Genomic DNA, 20,407 nt, shown 5'->3' with positions numbered 1-20,407 from the left:
TATCTTTTAGAAACTTATTAAAGCATAATTTTCTGTATTAGTTTCTAACACTAAATAGGACTCACCATTCAATGCTATCATTTTTTCTTCACTCCATTCCTAAACAAACAGAAGAGTGATTTATAAGTACTGAATATGTGAAATAAAAAATGAATGAATGGATATGTAAACAAAAAAAAAATCATTAGAAAGTTCAAGATAAGCATTACAATCTAAATTAAATCACTCTAGCACTAACATTAAAAAATGTGCATGTTAATTAAGACAAAATTTTAAAGTATAGATGAGTGGAAATTAACATATTAAGATGAAAGTAAAGGACATGTCCACCATGCAGTTTTAATAATTCAGTAATCAAAGAAGTACTTTATTATTACTTTCACACTTGGTGTATTAAACAAGAATTACAGAAAGTTGATATGTAACCATGTGCAGAAAGCTGCTGTCTTCCTGATTACATTTTATCTCCAAATGCTTGTCATTACCATTTTATTTTCTGAAGCTAACCAAAATAATATATTTAATATTTTTTACATTTATACAATACAACTTGAAGAATACTTTTTTAGTACCTATATTTCAGGTTTTAAAATTTTTCATTGTTTAATTTTTAAGATTATTTCTGTCCACTAAGAAAATGCCAAATTTCATTGTAAGTTCCTGATTCAAGATCAACTTCCTTCTTGAACACGAGAGCAAGTGTGAGAAGAAGAGGGCAGAGTAGAAGGACCTCTCACTTCACCTCCTCTCATGAAAACAACAAAATCACAGGTACTGCTGAACAACCATCAACAAGAAGACTGGAATCTAGCAAAAAGATATTCTACTTCCAAAGACAAAGAAGCCACAACGAGACAGTAGGAGGGGCTCATTTGCGATACAATCAAATCCCGTACCCACGGGGTGTGTGACCCACAAACTGGAAGATAATTATATTGCAGAAGTTCTCCCACAGGAGTGAAAGCTCTGAGCCCCACATCAGGCCCCCCAGTCTGTGGGTCTGGTATCAGGAGGAGGAGCCCCCAGAGCATTTGGCTTTGAAAGCCAGTGGGCTTGATCATAGGAACTCCACAGGACTGGGGGAAACAGAAACTCCACTCTTGGGGGGTGCACACAATGTCCTGTGTGCACTGGGATGCAGGGAAAAAGCAGTGACTTCATAGGAACCTGTGCCAGACCTACTTTCTGGTCTTGAAGGGTCTCCTGTGGAGGCAGGGGGTGGCTGTGGCTCACTGAAGAGACAAGGACACTGGTGGTGGAGGTACTGGGGAGTACTTAGTGGAGTGAGCTGTCCTGGAGGCTGCCATTTTGACACTAAGACCTGCCCCATCCAACAGCCTGTAGGCTCTAGTGCTGGGATGCTTGAGGTCAAACCAACAGGGCAGGAACACAGCCCAACCCAAGAGCAGACAGGCTGCTTAAAGTCTTCCTGAGCCCACAGCTGCCTGTAAACACATGCCTTGACATGGCCCTGCCCATCAGAGGGACAAGACCCAGTTTCATCCACCAGTGAGCAGGCACCAGTCCCTGACACCAGGAAGCCTGAATGAGCCTCTTAGACAAGCCTCATCCACCAGGGGGCAGAAATCAGAAGTGAGAGGTACTACAATTCTGCAGCCTGCAGGACTGCAAACACAAAAAGGTAGACAAAGTTATACAGCAGAGGAATGTGTTCCAGATGAAAGAAAATGAAAAAACACCAGAAGAACAGCTAAGTGAAGTGGAGGTAGGCAATCGATCTGAAAAAAATTCAAAGTAATGATAGTAAAGATATCCAAGATCTCAGAAAAATAATGGAGGCACAGACCAAGAAGGTACAAGAAATGTTTAACAAAGAACTAGAAGATATAAAGAACAAACAAACAGTTGAACAATACAATAACTGAAATGAAAAATACACTAGAAGGAATCAATAGAAGAACAAATAAGACAGAAGAATGGATAAGTGAGCTGGAAAGAATTGTGGAAATCACTGCCACAGAACAGAATAAAGAAAAAAGAATGAAAAGAAATGAGGATAATTTAGGAGACCTTGGGGACAACACTAAATGCACCAACATTTGCACTATAGGGGCCCCAGAAGGAAAAAGAGAGAGAGGAAGGGCCTGAGACATTTGAGGAGATAATAGTGGAAAACTTCCCTAACATGGAAAAGGAAAGAGCCACCCAAGTCCAGGAAGCTCAGAGAGTACCAGACAGGATAACTCCAAGGAGGAGCACACTGAGACACTATTAATCAAATTGACAAAAATTAAAGACAAAGAGAAAATATTAAAATCAACAAGGGAAAAGCAACAAATAACATACAAGAAATCCTCATAAGGTTATAAGCTGATTTTTCAGCAGAAACTCTGCAGTCCAGAAAGGATTGACATGACATATTTAAAGTGATGAAAGGGAAAAACCTACAACCAAGAATACTCTACCCAGTAAGTCTCTCATCAGATTCAAAGGAACAATCAAAAGCTTTACAGACAAGCAAAAGCAAAAATAATTCAGCACCACAAAACCAACTTTACAACTAATGCTAAAGGAACTTCTCTAGGTGGAAAAGAAAAACCCACAACTAGAAATAAGAAAATTATGAATGGGAAAGCTCATTGGTAAAGGCAAAAATACAGTAAAGGTAGGAAATCAACCACACACAAATATGATATCAAAACCAGCAATCATGAGAAGAGGAGAATACAAATGCAGGATATTGCAAATGCATTTGAAATTGAGAGACCAACAACTTAAAACAATCTTGTATACATATAGACTGCTATAGCAAACCTCAGAGTAACTGTGAACCAAAAATCTACAATAAATACACACATAAAAAAGAAAAAGCAATCCAAACACAACGCTAATGATAGTCATCAAGTCACAAGATAAGAGAACAAAAAAAGGAAGAAAAAAGACATACAAAAGCAAATCCAAAGCAATTAACAAAATGGCAATAAGAATATACATATCAGTAATTACCCTAAATGTAAATGGGTTAACTGCTCCAACCAAAAAACATAGACTGGCTGAATGGATACAAAAACAAGACCCATATATATGCTGTCAACAACAGACCGACTTCAGATCTAGGAACACTTACAGACTGAAAGTGAAGGGATGGAAAAAGATATTCCATGCAAATGGAAATCAAAAGAAAAGCTGAAGTAGCAGCACTCAAAATAGACTTTAAAATAAAGACTGTTATAAGAGACAAAGAAGGACACTTCATAATGATCAAGGGATCAATCCAAGAAGAAGATATAACAATTGCAAATATATATGCACGCAACACAGGAGCACTTCAGTATGTAAGACAAATGCTAACAGCCATAAAAGTAGACATCAACAGTATCACATCAACAATAACGTTACTGGGGGACTTTAACACCCCACTTACATCAATGGACAGATCATCCAGGCAGAAAATCAATAAACACAGCTCTTAAATGACACATTATACCAGATGGACTTAATTGATATTTATAGAGCATTCCATCTGAAATCAGGAGAATACACATTCTTTTCAAGTGCACATGGAACATTCTCCAGGATAGATTACATGCTGGGCCATAAAGCAAGCCTCAATAAATTTAGAAAGTTGAAATCATAAAGCATCTTTTCTGACCACAAACCTATAAGATTAGAAATCAGCTACAAGAAAAAAAAAACTAAAAAACAGAAACACATGGAGGCTAAATAATACTAAACACCCAATGCATCACTGAAGAAATCAGAGAGGAAATAAAATATACCTAGAGATAAAACAAAAATATGTCCCAAAACCTATGTTATGCAGCAGAAGCAGTTCTAAGAGGGAAGTTTATAGCAATATAATCTTACCTCAGGAAACAAGAAAAACCCCTAACACCTAAAGCAACTAAAGAAAGAAGAACAAACAATACCCAAAATTAACAGAAGGAAAGAAATCATAAAAGATCAGAACAGAAAGAGATAAATGAAATAGAGACAAAGAAAACAATAGAAAAGATCAATGAAACTAAAAGCTGGTTATTCAAAAAGATAAACAAAACCAGACTCATCAAAAAAAAAAAAAAAAATGGGGAGAGGGCTCAAATCAGAATTAGAAATGAAAAAGGAGAAGTTACAATGGACACCACAGAAATACAAAGGATCATAAGAGACTAATACAAGCAACTATATGCCAATAAAATGGACAACCTAGAAGGAATAGACAAATTCTTAGAAAGGTACAGTCTCCCAAAATTGAACCAGGAAGAAATAGAAGATATGAACAGACCAATCACAAGCACTGAAATTGAAACTGTGATTTTAAAACTCCCAACAAACAAAGACCAGGACCAAATGGCTTCACAGGTGAATTCTATCAAACATTTAGAGAAGAGTTAACATCTATCCTTCTGAAACTCTTCCAAAAAAATTGCATAGCAAGGAACACTCCCAAACTCATTCTACGAGGCCACCATCACCCTGATACCAAAACTAGACAAAGATATAACAACAACAAAAAAAGAAAATTAAAGGCCAATATCACTCATGAGCATAGATGCAAAAATCCTCAACAAAATACTAGCAAACCAAACCCAACAACACATTAAAAGCATCATACACCATGATCAGGTGGGATCTATCCCAGGGATACACAGTTTCTTCAATATACTCAAATCAATCAAAGTGATACACCAGATTAACAAACTGAAGAATAAAAACCATATGATCATCTCAATAGATGCAGAAAAAGCTTTTGACAAAATTCAACACCCATTTAGGAAAAAATCTCTCCAGAAAGTGAGCATAGAGGGAACCTACCTCAATATAATAAAGGCCATTTATGAAAATCCCACAGCTAACATCATACTCAATGGGGAAAAGCTGAAAGCATTTCCTCTAAGATCAGGAAAGAGACAAGGATATCCACTCTTGCCACTTCAATTCAACATAGTTTTGGAAGTCCTAGCTACAGCAATCAGAGAAGAAAAAGAAATAAAAGAAATGCAAATTGGAAAAGAAGAAGTAAAACTGACACTGTTTGCAAATGACATGGTACTATACATAGAAAATCCTAAAGATGCTACCAGAAAACTACCAGAGCTCATTAATGAATTTGGTTAAGTTGCAGGATACAAAATTAATACACAGAAATCTCTTGCATTCCTATGCACTAACAATGAAAAATCTGAAAGAGAAATTAAGGAAACAATCCTATTTACCATTACAACAAAAAGAATAAAATACATAGGAATAAACTTACCTAAGTAGGCAGAAGACCTGTACTCCAAAAACTATAAGAAGCTGATGAAAGAAATTGAAGATGACACAAGCAGATGGAAAGATATATCATGTTCTTGGATCATGAGAATCAATATTGTCAAAATGACTATACTACCCAAGGCAATCTATAGATTCAATGCAATCCCTATCAAATTACCAATGGCATTTTTTGCAGATCTAGAACAGAAAATCTTAAAATTTGTATGGAAACACAAAAGACCCTGAATAGCCAAAGCAATCTTGAGAAAGAAAAACGGAGCTGGAGGAATCAGGCTCTGTGACTTCAGAGTAGACTAAAAAGCTACAGTCATCAAAACAGTATGGTACTGGCATAAAGACTGACTTATAGATCAATGGAACAGGATAGAAATCCCAGAAATAAACCCAGGTACCTATGGTCAATTAATCTACAACAAAGGAGGCAAGAATATACAATGGAGGAAAACCAGTCTCTTCAATAAGTGGTGCTGGGAAAACTGGACAGCCACATGTAAAAAACTGAATTAGAACATTCTTTAACACCACACACAAAAATAAGCTCAAAATGGATTAAAGAGCTAAATGGAAGACCAGATACTATCAAACTCTTAGAGGAAAACATGGGCAGAACACTCTGACATAAATTGCAGCAATATCTTTTTGGATCTACTTCCTAGAGTAATGGAAATAAAAACAAAAATAAACAAAGAGGACCTAATTAAACTTTTACACATCAAAGGAAACCATAAAAAAAACGAAAAGACAACCCACAGAATGGGAGAAAATATTTGCAAACCATGCAACTGACAAGGGATTAATCTCCAAAATATAAAAACAGATCATGCAACTCAATATAAAAAATGAAAAATAAGGAAAAAAAACAATCAAAAGTGAGCAGATCTAAATAGACATTTCTCCAAAGAAGACATACAGATGACCAAGAAGCACATGAAAAGATGCTCAACCTTGCTAATTATTAGAGAAATGCAAATCAAAACTACAATGAGGTATCACCTCACACCAATCAGAACGGCCAACATCAAAAAGTCTACAAACAATAAATGCTGGAGAGGTGTGGAGCAAAGGGAACCCTCCTATTCTGCTAGTGGGCATGTAAATTGGTACAGCCACTACTGAGAGCAGTACGGAGGTTCCTTACAAAACTAAAAATTGAGTTACCATATGATCCTGCAATCCCACTCCTGGGCATATATCTGAAGAAAACCATACTTTGAAAAGATACATGCACCCCAATGTTCACTACAGCACTATTTACAATAGCCAAGTCATGGAAGCAACCTAAATGTCCATCAATAGATGAATGGATAAGAAGATGTGGTGCATATAGACAAAGAAATATTACTCAGCCATTAAAAAAGAATGAAATAATGCCATTTGCAGCAACATGGATGGACCTAGAGATTATCATACTAAGTGAAGGAAGACAGAAAAAGACAAATATTCTATGTTACCACATATGTGGAATCAAAAAAATGATACAAGTGAACTTATTTACAAAACAGAAACAGACTCACAGACTTCAAAAACAAACTTATGGTTACCAAAGGGGAAAGGTGAGGGGGAGAGATAAATTAGGAGGTTTAGATTAACATATACACCCTACTATATAGAAAATAGATAACTGATAAGGACCTACTTGTATAGCACAGGGATCTCTAATCAATACTCTGTAATAACCTATATAGGAAAAGAGTCTGAAATAGAAGAGACATATGTATATGTATAACTAAATCACTTTGCCATACACCTGAAACTAACACAACATTGTAAGTCAAGTATGCTCTAATATAAAATTTGAAAAAAGTTTTTTAAATTAAAAAAAAACAAACATGAGAACATGACAACCCTGAAGTCTCCCATGGCATGGCTAGCTAAGTTTGAATGTCTCAGTTTGATTGTTTTCTGTTGTTCCCTCTTGCTTTATTACTTCATTTGTGTTCCTCCCAATTTTGTGTATTTTCCTTTATGGTAGGAAATAGCTTTTATTCCAAAAGATTCTAGTGACTACCTCTTCTGGTGGAGCTTCCAAAAAAGCCTTTAGTATTCCCTACTGTTTCAGAGAAAATATTAAATCATTTGGCAGGTATTTTAAGCCTTGTTACCTTGTAGGCAGTAAATACTTGATTGTTTTGCTACTTCAAACAGTGCAGACCTCTGACAAGACTAAAAGGAGGCAGATAAAAAGAGAGTACACTAAAAATAGAAAGCACAAAAAATAGGATGGAGGGAATGATTGTAGTAAAAAATAAAAATAGATTATGAAATTCTTGAAATAAAAGAGGTGCGATAAACAGAATTTTAATAAGACAAATTTAAAAGCTAGCCATTCCTTATACTTTGAGAAAGGGAAAAAGTAAAATCTTTCTTTTGGAACCTTCCAAACGTACACCTTTACTAACAAATTGAATTTTATCACCATAACTAGTGAGACACATTTTGACATTTAGGGATATATGAGAATTCAGAGAATCAGTTATTTAACTTTTAGTTAACCTGAATACCTTAATTCACCTAGTGAATAAAAAAGTAAAATTAAAGTTTTGTATTTTAATATAACATCAATAACATGTCTGTTTTAATACGATTTAATGTATTATTTAATAGGAGTTATCTATTTATACCATAGGTATAACAAAGCATTCTACTAAGAATTTTTTTTTAGTATATTCAGTTCTCTTATCAGGTACTTGGGACTCTTATTACCATCTCTTTGTCTCAATGAGGTTCAGTAATTTGTACAATTTAACATAATTGGAAAGTGACAAAACTGATTTGGAGACAGTTCTACTTATCAAAAATCCTATGTTTCTCTTTTGTTTTAATTCACTGATTCTGCTAAGTGAGGAATTTTGTTTATGTACACTGTATGTTTCCTAGCAATTTAAAAATACGTTTATATTTTATTGTATTACTCGTGGAACCTGGGTCAGTACCTTTAAATCAGATCCATAGTAATACTCCTCTTTGGTTGTGTTGAACCCATCTTTCTGTTTATATATCCATTGTTTTTCTTTATTGGATAAGGTATATCTTGAAACCAATTTTTTGCCTTTTTTTAGTTGAAGTATAGTTACTGTACAATATTATGTAAGTTGCAGGTGTACAACATAGTGATTCACAATTTTTAAAGGTTATACGCATTTCATAGTTATTATAAAATGTTGACTATATTACCTGTATTGTACGATACATCCTTGTAGCTTATGTCTTTTATACATAATAATTTGTACCTCTTCATCCCCCACCCATATCTTCCTCTCCCTCTTCCCTCTCCCCACTGGTAACCAGTAGTTTGTTCCCTATATCTGTGAGTCTGTTCCTGTTTGGTTATATACATTGATACATATATAAGTGATAACATACACAACTTGTCTTTCTTTGTCTGACTTATTTCACTAAGCATAATACCCTCCAGGTCCATCCATGCTGTTGCAAATGGTAAGATTTCATTCTTTTTTATGGCTCAGTAATATCACATTGTATATATAAATATCACATATTCTTTATCCATTCATCTGTTGATGGACACTTAGGTTGCTTCCATATCTTGGCTACAGTAAATAATGCTGCTATGAACATTGGGAGGCAATCTTTTCAAATTAGTGTTTTTGTTTTCTTCAGATATATACCTATGAGGGGATTTGCTGGATCATATGGTAGTTTTTTTTTTTTTTTTTTTTTTTTTAATATATATATGCTAGGTATTATTTTTTTAAATTTTCTTTATTTATGGCTGTGTTGGGTCTTCGTTTCTGTGCGAGGGCTTTCTCTAGTTGAGGCAAGTGAGGGCCACTCTTCATCGCGGTGCACGGGCCTCTCACTATCGCGGCCTCTCTTGTTGCGGAGCACAGGCTCCAGATGCGCAGGCTCAGTAGTTGTGGCTCACGGGCCTAGTTGCTCCGCGGCATGTGGGATCTTCCCAGACCAGGGCTCGAACCCGTGTCCCCTGCATTGGCAGGCAGACTCTCAACCACTGCGCCACCAGGGAAACCCCATATGGTAGTTTTATGTTTAGTTTTTTGAGGAAACTCCATACTGTTTTCTATAGTGGCTGCACCAATTTACATTCCCATCAACAGTGTACAAGGGTTCCCTTTTCTCTACATATTCACCAATATTTGTTATTTGTAGACATTTTAATGATAGCTATTCTGCCAAGTGTGTGGTGATATCTCATTGTGGTTTTAATTTGCATTTTTCTGATGATTAAAAATGTTGAGCATATTTTCATGTACCTTTTAGCCATCTGTATATCTTCTTTGGAAAAATGTCTATTCAGGTCTTCTGCCCATTTTTTAATCGTATTGTTTGTTTTCTGTTGTTGAGTTGTATGAGCTGTTTATATATTTTGTATATTAACCCCTTACAGGTCAAATGGGTCATATCATTTGCAAATATTTTCTCCCATTCAGTAGGTTGTCTTTTCATTTTGTTTATGGTTTCTTTTGCTGTGCAAAAGCTTTTAAGTTTAATTAGGTCCCATTTGTTTGGTTTTGCAAGAATTTTAATAATTAATGATTTAATCATATTAAACAGTTCAGAAGGAAAACAAAATATAAATGTCCTCTGATATTGTTTCTGATTTCATTAGTAACTCCACATTGTTAGATAGATGATGGTATCATGAGGGGAAAAAACATGTTCTTAATATATTATATATTATCTATTTATAATGAAATTTTGTTAAATTATTTTAATTAACAAACAATGAAAATAGCATACCCTTGTGGTTAAAAACAGACTCAGGATAGGTTCTTTTACTTTTGACTTTACCTCTTATGAGAAATGTTAAATTAGATATTTGTATCTTAGAGTCTCAGATTCCTTACTAGAAAATTACTTTTTCAGAGAAAATCTCATATTGCTGATTACCTGTTAAATGTTATATGAAGTGTAATAACAGAAATGTCCAAAGATTGACATATGACATGGGAGAATGATAGAACTACAAACACATCTATTTTTTTCTTTGGACAGTCATGCATTCCTAAATACTGGCTTGAAGATAGGAATCATTTACATTTCTAAAGCTATTTTCCCACTGTTAAAAATCAATTGGAAGAATAACATTTCCAACCAGGGTGAGAGAAATCTGTAATTCATAACTATAATATTCTAGAGGAGAAGGAAACCTGAAATTATTTCTTTTAAATGACTGTGAAGGATGTGATATGATGGAAGAAATGTTTTTTTTTGTGAAAATATTATTTATCGATATAATCTTATTTACTTTATAAGTTCTATAAATTCATCTCTAGGTTGTCTATCTGAAGAACAAATTTATAGAGCACACCTAACAAAAAACAAAAGTAAATAAAAGCCTAATCATCTATTGTAAATTATGAAAAGGCCAGTAGGAATTTGCAGGCTCAAAGCCAGCATGGTACAGAATCTTAATGGAGTTAACAGGAGCTCAACAGATTTAGATCTTCAAAGGCCACTTGATTAAAAGCTGACAGAAGGAAATTCAAAGAGTTTACCTTTTTCAAAAATGTAATTTTCTATTTTCTATTAAAACATTATTTTTATGTGAACTGTATATTTTGATAGACAGTAGCTACTTTTTTGATGGGAGAAAATTCATTTTAAAATAACTAAAATAAAATATCTGTTTAGTACTTATATACTTAAACTAAATAGTTGCCTTAAGAATCATCAAATATAAATCCTTGTGTTTTTTCATGTCACTCTCCTAACTGATGTGAAAAATTGCAAAATTCCATTACTCCTAAAAGTAGTAATGTAACTATCATGTATTTCTTACACCTTTCATATAGTTAACATATATATATATATATTTTTTATTTCCCTAAGTACATTGTGAAATTTCCAAGAACACAAAAACTACTTCATATGTTTTAATCCATGACAGACTTCCTCATCAACTTCATTGTTAGGGATGGACAGGTTTTACTGGGTAGAAGTCGACCCCAAAATCTCAGTGCTAACCAGTATAAAGGTTGATTTATCAGAGTATGGTAACTCAGGGCTCTGAACTTCTTATATTTTTTTATAACATCATCTTCATCATGTGCCTTTACAATTCCTTGACAAGGAGAGAGTCATATAGAGGTGTGTGCACAGAACACATTAAAAGTCAGGCATGGCAGTGTCTTACATCAGTTCTGCCCACATTCCATTGGCCCAAGTCCAATCATAGAGCCCTAACCTAAAGAGCAAGGGACAAAAAAAAAACCCAAAGTATCAAATATTCATAGATTTACGTGATGAAAATATATTTCTCTCTCATATCACAGTAGATTGCATGTGGAGCAGGAAAGCTTCTTCTCCAAGCAGTGATTCAGGGACATTGCCGTCTTCCATTCTGTGGCTTAGGCCATGAACATCATCAGAGTTCTTTACTTTTTACATATTGATGGGGAAGAAGAACAAAATTATGTACAAATAAGTTTTATGGGCCAGGCTGGACTAGTTGCAGTCACTTCTGCTCTCAATTCACTGGCTGGAAGAGGTTCACTTGAACTGATGTAAATGTACATGAGATGGGGAATATATTTGGACTCTGTATCTATGAACAAACCTGGATAGTGATGAGTACTGGCAGTTGTTGTCACACCCTTTTTTAGGAAGGAAATCAAGGAAGAGAGAGCTTAACTAACAACTTATTCAAGATCACACAGCTAGAAAATGACAGAAAGAGAAGTTTAATCCATGAAATTTATCCCCATCATCTGTGCTCCTACCCACTATACTATTTTTCAAACGTGCAATTTAACGCAAATGTTCGGTGCATATTTCTTAAACAAATGACTGCAGAATAGATAAAATTTACCCAAAATCATCTGTTCTATACCTTTATTAAATGATTGAATGTGGAACAGATAGTTTTACCCAGATATTTGACATAAAACCCTTTGTTTTTTGTTGCCATTTGCTGGCATTTTAATATCACTAGTAAGGCATTGCCCCGGCACAGTGCAATACTTTATTACTTGGAAAACATTTTGTAGATATTCAATTTTATATCAATAGGGTTCCCCCATCCCCCCTTCTGATAATTAGCTGTTCAGCCTTGTATCTGTGGATTAAGTTTCCTTATCTTTACCTTCTTGTATTCCAGCAGATAACCTTCAGAATACAGACAGACAATTTTAGAGTTAACACTCCTCTAATCAATTGAGGCAGTCCTCACAGAGGACAGAATCACAGAAAATGCTTAAATGATTACTAAGAAAAAAAGAAGGTGGTGGATTATTGAACACTTCTACATTAATTGTAGAGAAAGCCAATCTAGGAATGGGTTCGTCCAGTGGAAAAAATCTAAACTGAAGAAAGGGAGACTAACTTGCACATGGGATTGGAAATAATTTTTAAAACATCTTATTTCCCTGCCTTAACTGCATGGAAATTGCTATACTGTTAATGGTCTGTGAATCTTTAATCACAGATAAATGTTAGTATCTGTCCTCAGGGCAAAATGCAAACACATTACACCACAAGAGAAGCAAAGAAATGAATTTATGCTTTAATGAGCTGTGCAGTCTTATTATTCACCTAATATAATATGACACTTTGACTTTGTTCTGGAAACAAACTGGGAATATGAGGTCCAATTTGTATTCGGGGAGATTGTTTACTATGAAAATTTATCCAATGATTAGTTATTTTTTTCTTTTTTATCTGAAGACTTCCTTTTATTGTTTTTCCTTTATATTTTTAATTAGTTTAAAGTAATTATTTAAAAATTCTCTCTAATCTGGAGGGAAATTATTCATGGAAAAATCTCATATTAGGTTTCTCATTTCACTGTGACACTGTGTGTTTTGTTATCTATATATGAACAAGCAAAATCAGACTTAACAGTTGCCCCCAAATGCTAATGACCCATCCATCTAATGAAGTACTTTTCATTATGTAGCATCACCAAATTTAATTGAGCATTTAATTCAAAGTTTGTCACTCTGCTGGTTGCCTGGTGATTTATATGCAATCCTCAAACCAAAGCTAGAAGGTAGTGTCAGTTTAAATGAGTGATCAAAACTCAAACCTTTTAAAATAAGAAATCAAACATGTCTAGTAGATAAGTTAGTGTAATTGTTATTGCTGTTGCTTATGTTCCAAGTGTGCTGCATGTGGGAGAAGAGGGAAATGACAAATGCAATAAACTTTTGGCTTACCAAATGAAATTTACAAACATTTATAGCCATCATAATATGGAAAAGTAGATATTATTTAAAGGCCCACAAATATTAAACAGCTAATCAAAATTTTATTTCTATTAGAAGGTAAAACTTATATGCCAAAGCTATACCAACAGTTGTATAATACAGATGATTATTTGCTTTTTTCAACTGCAAGGAAAAGAGAACATTTTTTATCTTCCTGAAACTTATTTGAAAACTGTCAAGGGGACTTGCAGCTTCAAATATAAGTAAAGCAATGGGATTTTTGTAGTTAGCACTGAGAAAGAGAAATCAGTTCTGAGAAAATAAAAATTAACACTACCTATAAAAGTGAATAGGATAAAAAAGATTTGAAGCATTACATGTTTTGTATATTGTGTAGGTGTTATAATTCCAGTTTAAAACTGAGGAGAATGAAACTCAATGAGTGTAAGTAACTACTCATTCAAAATGTATTTATTGAGTTCTAGTCTGTGCTACAGAATGCGATGAAGTGAGAATCATAGCAGTGATAAAGCTGACCCATTCTAACCTCATGAAGCAAGATAAAATAAACAACCCCCAAAACGTCTCCTAACTTTAAATTGTTTTAAGTTCAAGAAATAGAAGTAGAAGATGCTATGAGAAATAGTTTCTAAGAGTTTGAATTTGTGTAGGTGCCAAGGAAAACATCTATGAAGAATTGCAATTTAAGAGGTCACTTAAAATATGTATATTTATTTAATTACATATGTACATGTAAATATGAGAAAAAAAGAGAAAAGAGAAAGGCAGAGAAAGAAGGAGACAGAGAGAGAAAGAGAGAGTTTATGATGATACTACTTCTCCATCTGTTTCTGATCCAGTGAAAATTGGGCAGCATGGCCTATTGAGAATAAGAGCACAATTCATACTTTACTGCTATTGAAGGCAGAATGGAGAAAATGGCTTGGACCAGGAAAATACACTCATTGTCTCTTCATCCTAGAATTAACTTGATTTAAGTACCTAGTAGAAGTTGAGGAAAATGATTCATAGGGAAAAATTTCACAGTATATTAGTGAAAGCACCGTATCAACATTCATGCATATGATGAGTGAATTCATCTATAAACTATATTTTACTTTTGGAATGTATGGAAAGGGATCTTAAAAACTAACATAATCATAAATATTCTTCATTTTGTACCTACTCTACTTTATGAATTAGTATTTTCATTCTACTTCAACCATCCACATTCACTGTTTCTACTTTATAATCATCCCAAACTAAAATCTCTATTCTAGCGACTCCTCTTTTCCTTACACTGTTCAAAAAGCAGGTACTTTCCCTTCCCTTATCTGAATGTTCACCCCTGGCTGGAAAAAAATGACCATTTTAATTTCTTATACCCATCACCTTTCCTTTTTCTCTAGTTTTTCACTCATAAATTTGATAAATTCTTGTCACTATCATTAACTCCAGCATACATATTTAGGGGCATGATTATCAGTGTTATTAACCTCATCACATATACTTAACAAAACACTAATTCTTTCCCTCAAACTTACATGAAATTTGCATGCTCATTATGCTCATTTATGCATCTAATCTAGCTATAAAACATGTATATCAACAGCCTAAAAATTCTTGGAGCAATGTAGCTTCTCATGGCAAGTGAATAGATAAATTTATCTCAGTTTAAACTAATAATTTCATTGATTTATAGAAGAAGTAAACATTATAAATCACACAATATATGCTAATCAGGCTTAGAAAAAGACATGATATAAAAATGTTAGTTATAAAAGAGGCCAAGGAATTTTGTGATCATCAGACTTTAACATGTACAAGTAAAGTTGGGCATATAGGAATATTTGTAGCCTTAAAAACATATTTTTTTAACTTATTCTATGCTCTATATACATATTTTATTCATATTAAGCTTATTTTGCATTTTCTCTCCTCTTTTAAAAATAATTGAAAATCACTCAGTTATTCATTCATCCAACAAATATTTATTAAACAATTACTTGTTTCAAGTGCTCTTCAATGTGTTGTGGAAAACAATGAAACAAAGCAGACAAAAACTTACATTCTAATAGAAAGATATATATAAATAAAAGGTAAGATATATTGAATGTTAGTGACAAAAGATGATGAGAAAATTAAGCCGTAAGAGTATATGGTTGTGGCAGGTGGTATTTTTCAATTATAGCTACAACTATATCACTCATCTGACATGCTGTTTTACAATGTGATGTTATACCACCTTGCCTTCAAAAGATGGTGTCTAGGCCACATTCTCATGAATCTTCGTGAATCTGAGACTACTTTAAACAAAATAATACATTAGAAATGAGATTATGTGGTTTTGCAGTCAGAGCCACAATAAGGATTTCACTTTGTCCATCAGGACACTAGCTTTTTGAGTTCTGTGCCTCCTTATAAGAAGTCTGATTATCCTGCTATCCCTATTCTCAGAGCAAGTCCAGAGCATGTGGGGAAATGACCTGCATGTCCTCTGACTGAAAATCCCATCTGAGGTCCCAACTGAAAGGAGAGTGTGTGTTTAAAGACACTTGCAGATGATTTCATTCCACAACCTTCAAGCTGTGGATAAACCAATCTACTCTTGCCCTGTCCAGATTCCCAACCCACAGAATATGTGAACATAACAAGTGGTGGTTTTCAGACAAAGATGTCACAAAGAAAGAAAACTATGGGCCAATATCACTGATGAATGTAGATGCAAAAATCCTGAACAAAATACCATCAAACAGAATCCAACAGCACATTAAAAGGATCATAGGGGCTTCCCTGGTGGTGCAGTGGTTGAGAGTCTGCCTGCTAATGCAGGGGACACGGGTTCGAGCCCTGGTCTGGGAGGATCCCACATGCCGCGGAGCAACTGGGCCCGTGAGCCACAACTGCTGAGCCTGAGCGTCTGGAGCCTCTGCTCCGCAACAGGAGAGGCCGCGGTAGTGAGAGGCCCACGCACCATGATGAGGAGTGGCCCCCGGTCGCCGCAACTGGAGAGGGCCCTCACACAGAAACAAAGACCCAACACAGCCAAAAACAAACATAATAAATAAATAATAAATAAAAATTAAAAAAAAAAAAGGATCATACACTATGATCAAGTGGGGTTTATCCAAGGGATGCAAGGGTTCTTCAATATATGCAAATCAAGCAATGTGATAAACCATATTAACAAATTAAAGGAGAAAAATCATATGGTCATCTCAATAAATGCAGAAAAAGCTTTTGACAAAATTCAACACCCATTTATGATAAAAACCCTCCAGAAAGTAGGCACAGAAGGAACTTACCTCAACATAATAAAGGCCATATATGACAAACCCACAGCCAACATCGTTCTCAATGGTAAAAAACTGAAACCATTTCCTCTAAGATCAGGAACAAGACAAGATTGTCCACTCTCACCACTATTATTCAAAATAGGTTTGAAACTTTTATCCACAGCAATTAGAGACGAAAAAGAAATAAAAGGAATCCAAATCAGAAAAGAAGAAGTAAAACTGTCACTGTTTGCAGATGACATGATACTATACATAGAGAATCCTAAAGACTCTACCAGAAAACTACTAGAGCTAATCAATGAATTTGGTAAAGTAGCAGGATACAAAATTAATGCACAGAAATCTCTTGCATTCCTACACACTAATGATGAAAAATCTGAAAGATAAATTAAGGAAACACTCCCATTTACCATTACAACAAAAGGAATAAAATACCTAGGAATAAACCTACCTAAGGAGACAAAAGACCTGTATGCAGAAAGCTATAAGACACTGATGAAAGAAATTAAAGATGATACAAACAGATGGAGAGATATACCATGTTCTTGGATTGGAAGAATCAAAATTGTGCAAATGACTATACTACCCAAAGCAATCCACAGATTCAGTGAAATCCCTATGAAACTACCAATGGCATTTTCCACAGAACTAAAACAAAAAATTTCACAATTTGTATGGAAACACAAAAGACCCTGAATAACCAAAGCAATCTTGAGAAGGAAAAACGGAGCTGGAGGAATCAAGCTCCTGGACTTCAGACTATACTACAAAGCTACAGTAATCAAGACAGCATGGTACTGGCACAAAAACAGAAATATAGATCAATGGAACAGGATAGAAATCCCAGAGATAAACCCACGCACATATGGTCACCTTATTTTTGATAAAAGAGGCAAGAATATACAATGGAGAAAAGACAGTCTCTTCAATAAGTGGTGCTGGGAAAACTGGACAGCTACATGTAAAAGAATGAAATTAGAACACTCCCTAACACCATACACAAAAATAAACTCAAAATGGATTAAAGACCTACATGTAAGGCCAGACACTATAAAACTCTTAGAGGAAAACATAGGCAGAACACTCTATAACATAAATCACAGCAAGATCCTTTTTGACCCACCTCCTAGAGAAACGGAAATAAAAACAAAAATAAACAAATGGGACCTAATGAAACTCAAAAGCTTTTGCACAGCAAAGGAAACCATATACAAGATGAAAAGACAACCCTCAGAATGGGAGAAAATATTTTCAAATAAAGCAACTGACAAAGGATTAATCTCCAAAATTTACAAGTAGCTCATGCAGCTCAATATCAAAAAAACAAACAACACAATCCAAAAATTGGCAGAAGACCTAAATGGACATTTCTCCAAAGAAGATATACATATTGCAAACAAACACATGAAAGGATGCTGAACAACACTAATCATTAGAGAAATACGAATCAAAACTACAATGAGGTATCACCTCACACCAGTCAGAACGTCCATCATCAAAATATCTACAAACAATAAATGTTGGAGAGGGTGTGGAGAAAAGGGAACCCTCTTGCACTGTTGGTGGGAATGTAAATTGATACAGCCACTATGGAGAACTGTATGGAGGTTCCTTAAAAAACTAAAAATAGGGCTTCCCTGGTGGCGCAGTGGTTGAGAATCTGCCTGCCAATGCGGGGGACGCGGGTTCGAGCTCTGGTCTGGGAAGATCCCACATGCCACGGAGCAACTAAGCCCGTGAGCCACAACTACTGAGCGTGCGCGTCTGGAGCTTGTGCTCCGCAACGGGAGAGGCCGCGACAGTAAGAGGCCCGCGCACCGCGATGAAGAGTGGCCCCCACTCGCCGCAACTGGAGAAAGCCCTCGCACAGAAACGAAGACCCAACACAGCCAAAAATAAATAAATAAATAAATAAATTAAAAAAAAAAAAAAAACAAAACTAAAAATAGAACTACCATATGACTCAGCAATCCCACCACTGGGCATATATCCAGAGAAAACCATAATTCAAAAAGAGTCATGTACCACAATGTTCATTGCAGCACTATTTACAATAGCCAGGACATGGAAGCAACCTAAGTGTCCATCGACAGATGAATGGATAAAGAAGATGTGGCACATATATACAATGGAATATTACTCAGCCATAAAAAGAAATGAAATTGAGTTATTTGTAGTGAGGTGGATGGACCTAAAGTCTGTCATACAGAGTGAAGTAAGCAGAAAGAGAAAAACAAATACCGTATGCTAACACATATCTATGGAATCTAAAAAGAAAAAAAAAAGGAAAAATGGTTCTGAAGAACCTAGTGGCAGGACAGGAATAAAGACACAGATGTAGAGAATGGACTTGATGACACGGGGCAGGGGAAGTGTAAGCTGGGATGAAGTGAGAGAGTAGCACTGACATATATACACTACCAAATGTAAAATAGCTAGTGGGAAGCAGCCGCATATCACAGGGAGATCAGCTCGGTGCTTTGTAACCACCTAGAGGGGTGGGATAAGGAGGTTGGGAGCGAGATGTAAGAGGGAGGAGATGTGGAGATATATGTATATGTATAGCTGATTCACTTTGTTATAAAGCAGAAATTAACACACCATTGTAAAGCAATTATACTCCAATAAAGATGTTAAAAAAAACAAAAAGTGGTGGTTTTATGCCATTTTTTTTTTTTTGCAATGGTGTGTTGCAATAACTATAAAATGGGGTCTTACAGTTTAGACAGGATGACCAGAGAAAAATAGCATTTATGTTGTTTTTACTTAGATGAAAACTTAGATAACCAAGTGGAATTATCAGTAAAGGAGAGGGGACATAAGACTGATGTTTGGATGAAGGTCCAGGGCCAAGAGAAACCTTCAGTGGCCCTCCTTTGGGAAATATTGCATAGAAGTTCAGTGTTCTAAAAGTTCTCTAACTTTCCTTAGTACCATTACATAAGTTCAAAATAAAATGTTTTCCAGCTTCCAGAGTCTTTTTCAATTATATCCATGGAATACTGGGTTAGATATTTTAAAATTGTTAGTACATGTTTTGCACATATTTATAATGTGCATGATTTTTAACTATATTTTTTTCTTATTTTAGTTTCAATGTAAATTATTAGAGCTGACTACTTCAGGTTCTCCTCATTTACTTAAAACTCTTTGCCTGTCTCTTCTATTTGTTGAGCAAATAAATAAGCAGATATATTTACCTAAACTATCAGGTTTGATTTCCTGAATTTGCTTGATTCTAAGATGTATGATAAAAATGCATAATTAATTTACATAAAAGCACATGCTTTAAAATTATATTTACATATTAGTTCCAAGAATAACCCTGAATTCATAAAAGATAAAATATTGAAAAATGCTCGAGGACACCAATAATTTATAATAGCACAATGTTTGGTTTGTCTTTTTATATGTAAATTTTAGAAGCGTTCTTTTAAAAAATGTACCTTAAAATCATTCAGGTAAAAGCAATCTTTCCATATGAACAAAAACAAAGAGATAATTAGGAAATGGTCATTTACCTTGTGAGACTTTATGATTTATATTATTCTAACCTATATCAATATAGTACTCTACATCTTTAAATAAAATGAGTATTAGTGTTAATGAATAGAGAAAAAGAGTGAAATTATTTATTTTAATCTCCTCACCTGCACTTTCCATGTTCTCTGGGTTATAGTAATCCATGCTTAATATTTATCTTGAGTTTTTAAAATTTTTCTTTATTTTTATTTTTTATTGAGG

The sequence above is a fragment of the Balaenoptera musculus genome, chromosome 3 (assembly GCF_009873245.2).
Source record: "Balaenoptera musculus isolate JJ_BM4_2016_0621 chromosome 3, mBalMus1.pri.v3, whole genome shotgun sequence".
Lineage (NCBI taxonomy): Eukaryota > Metazoa > Chordata > Mammalia > Artiodactyla > Balaenopteridae > Balaenoptera > Balaenoptera musculus.
This window is presented reverse-complemented; position numbering follows the sequence as displayed.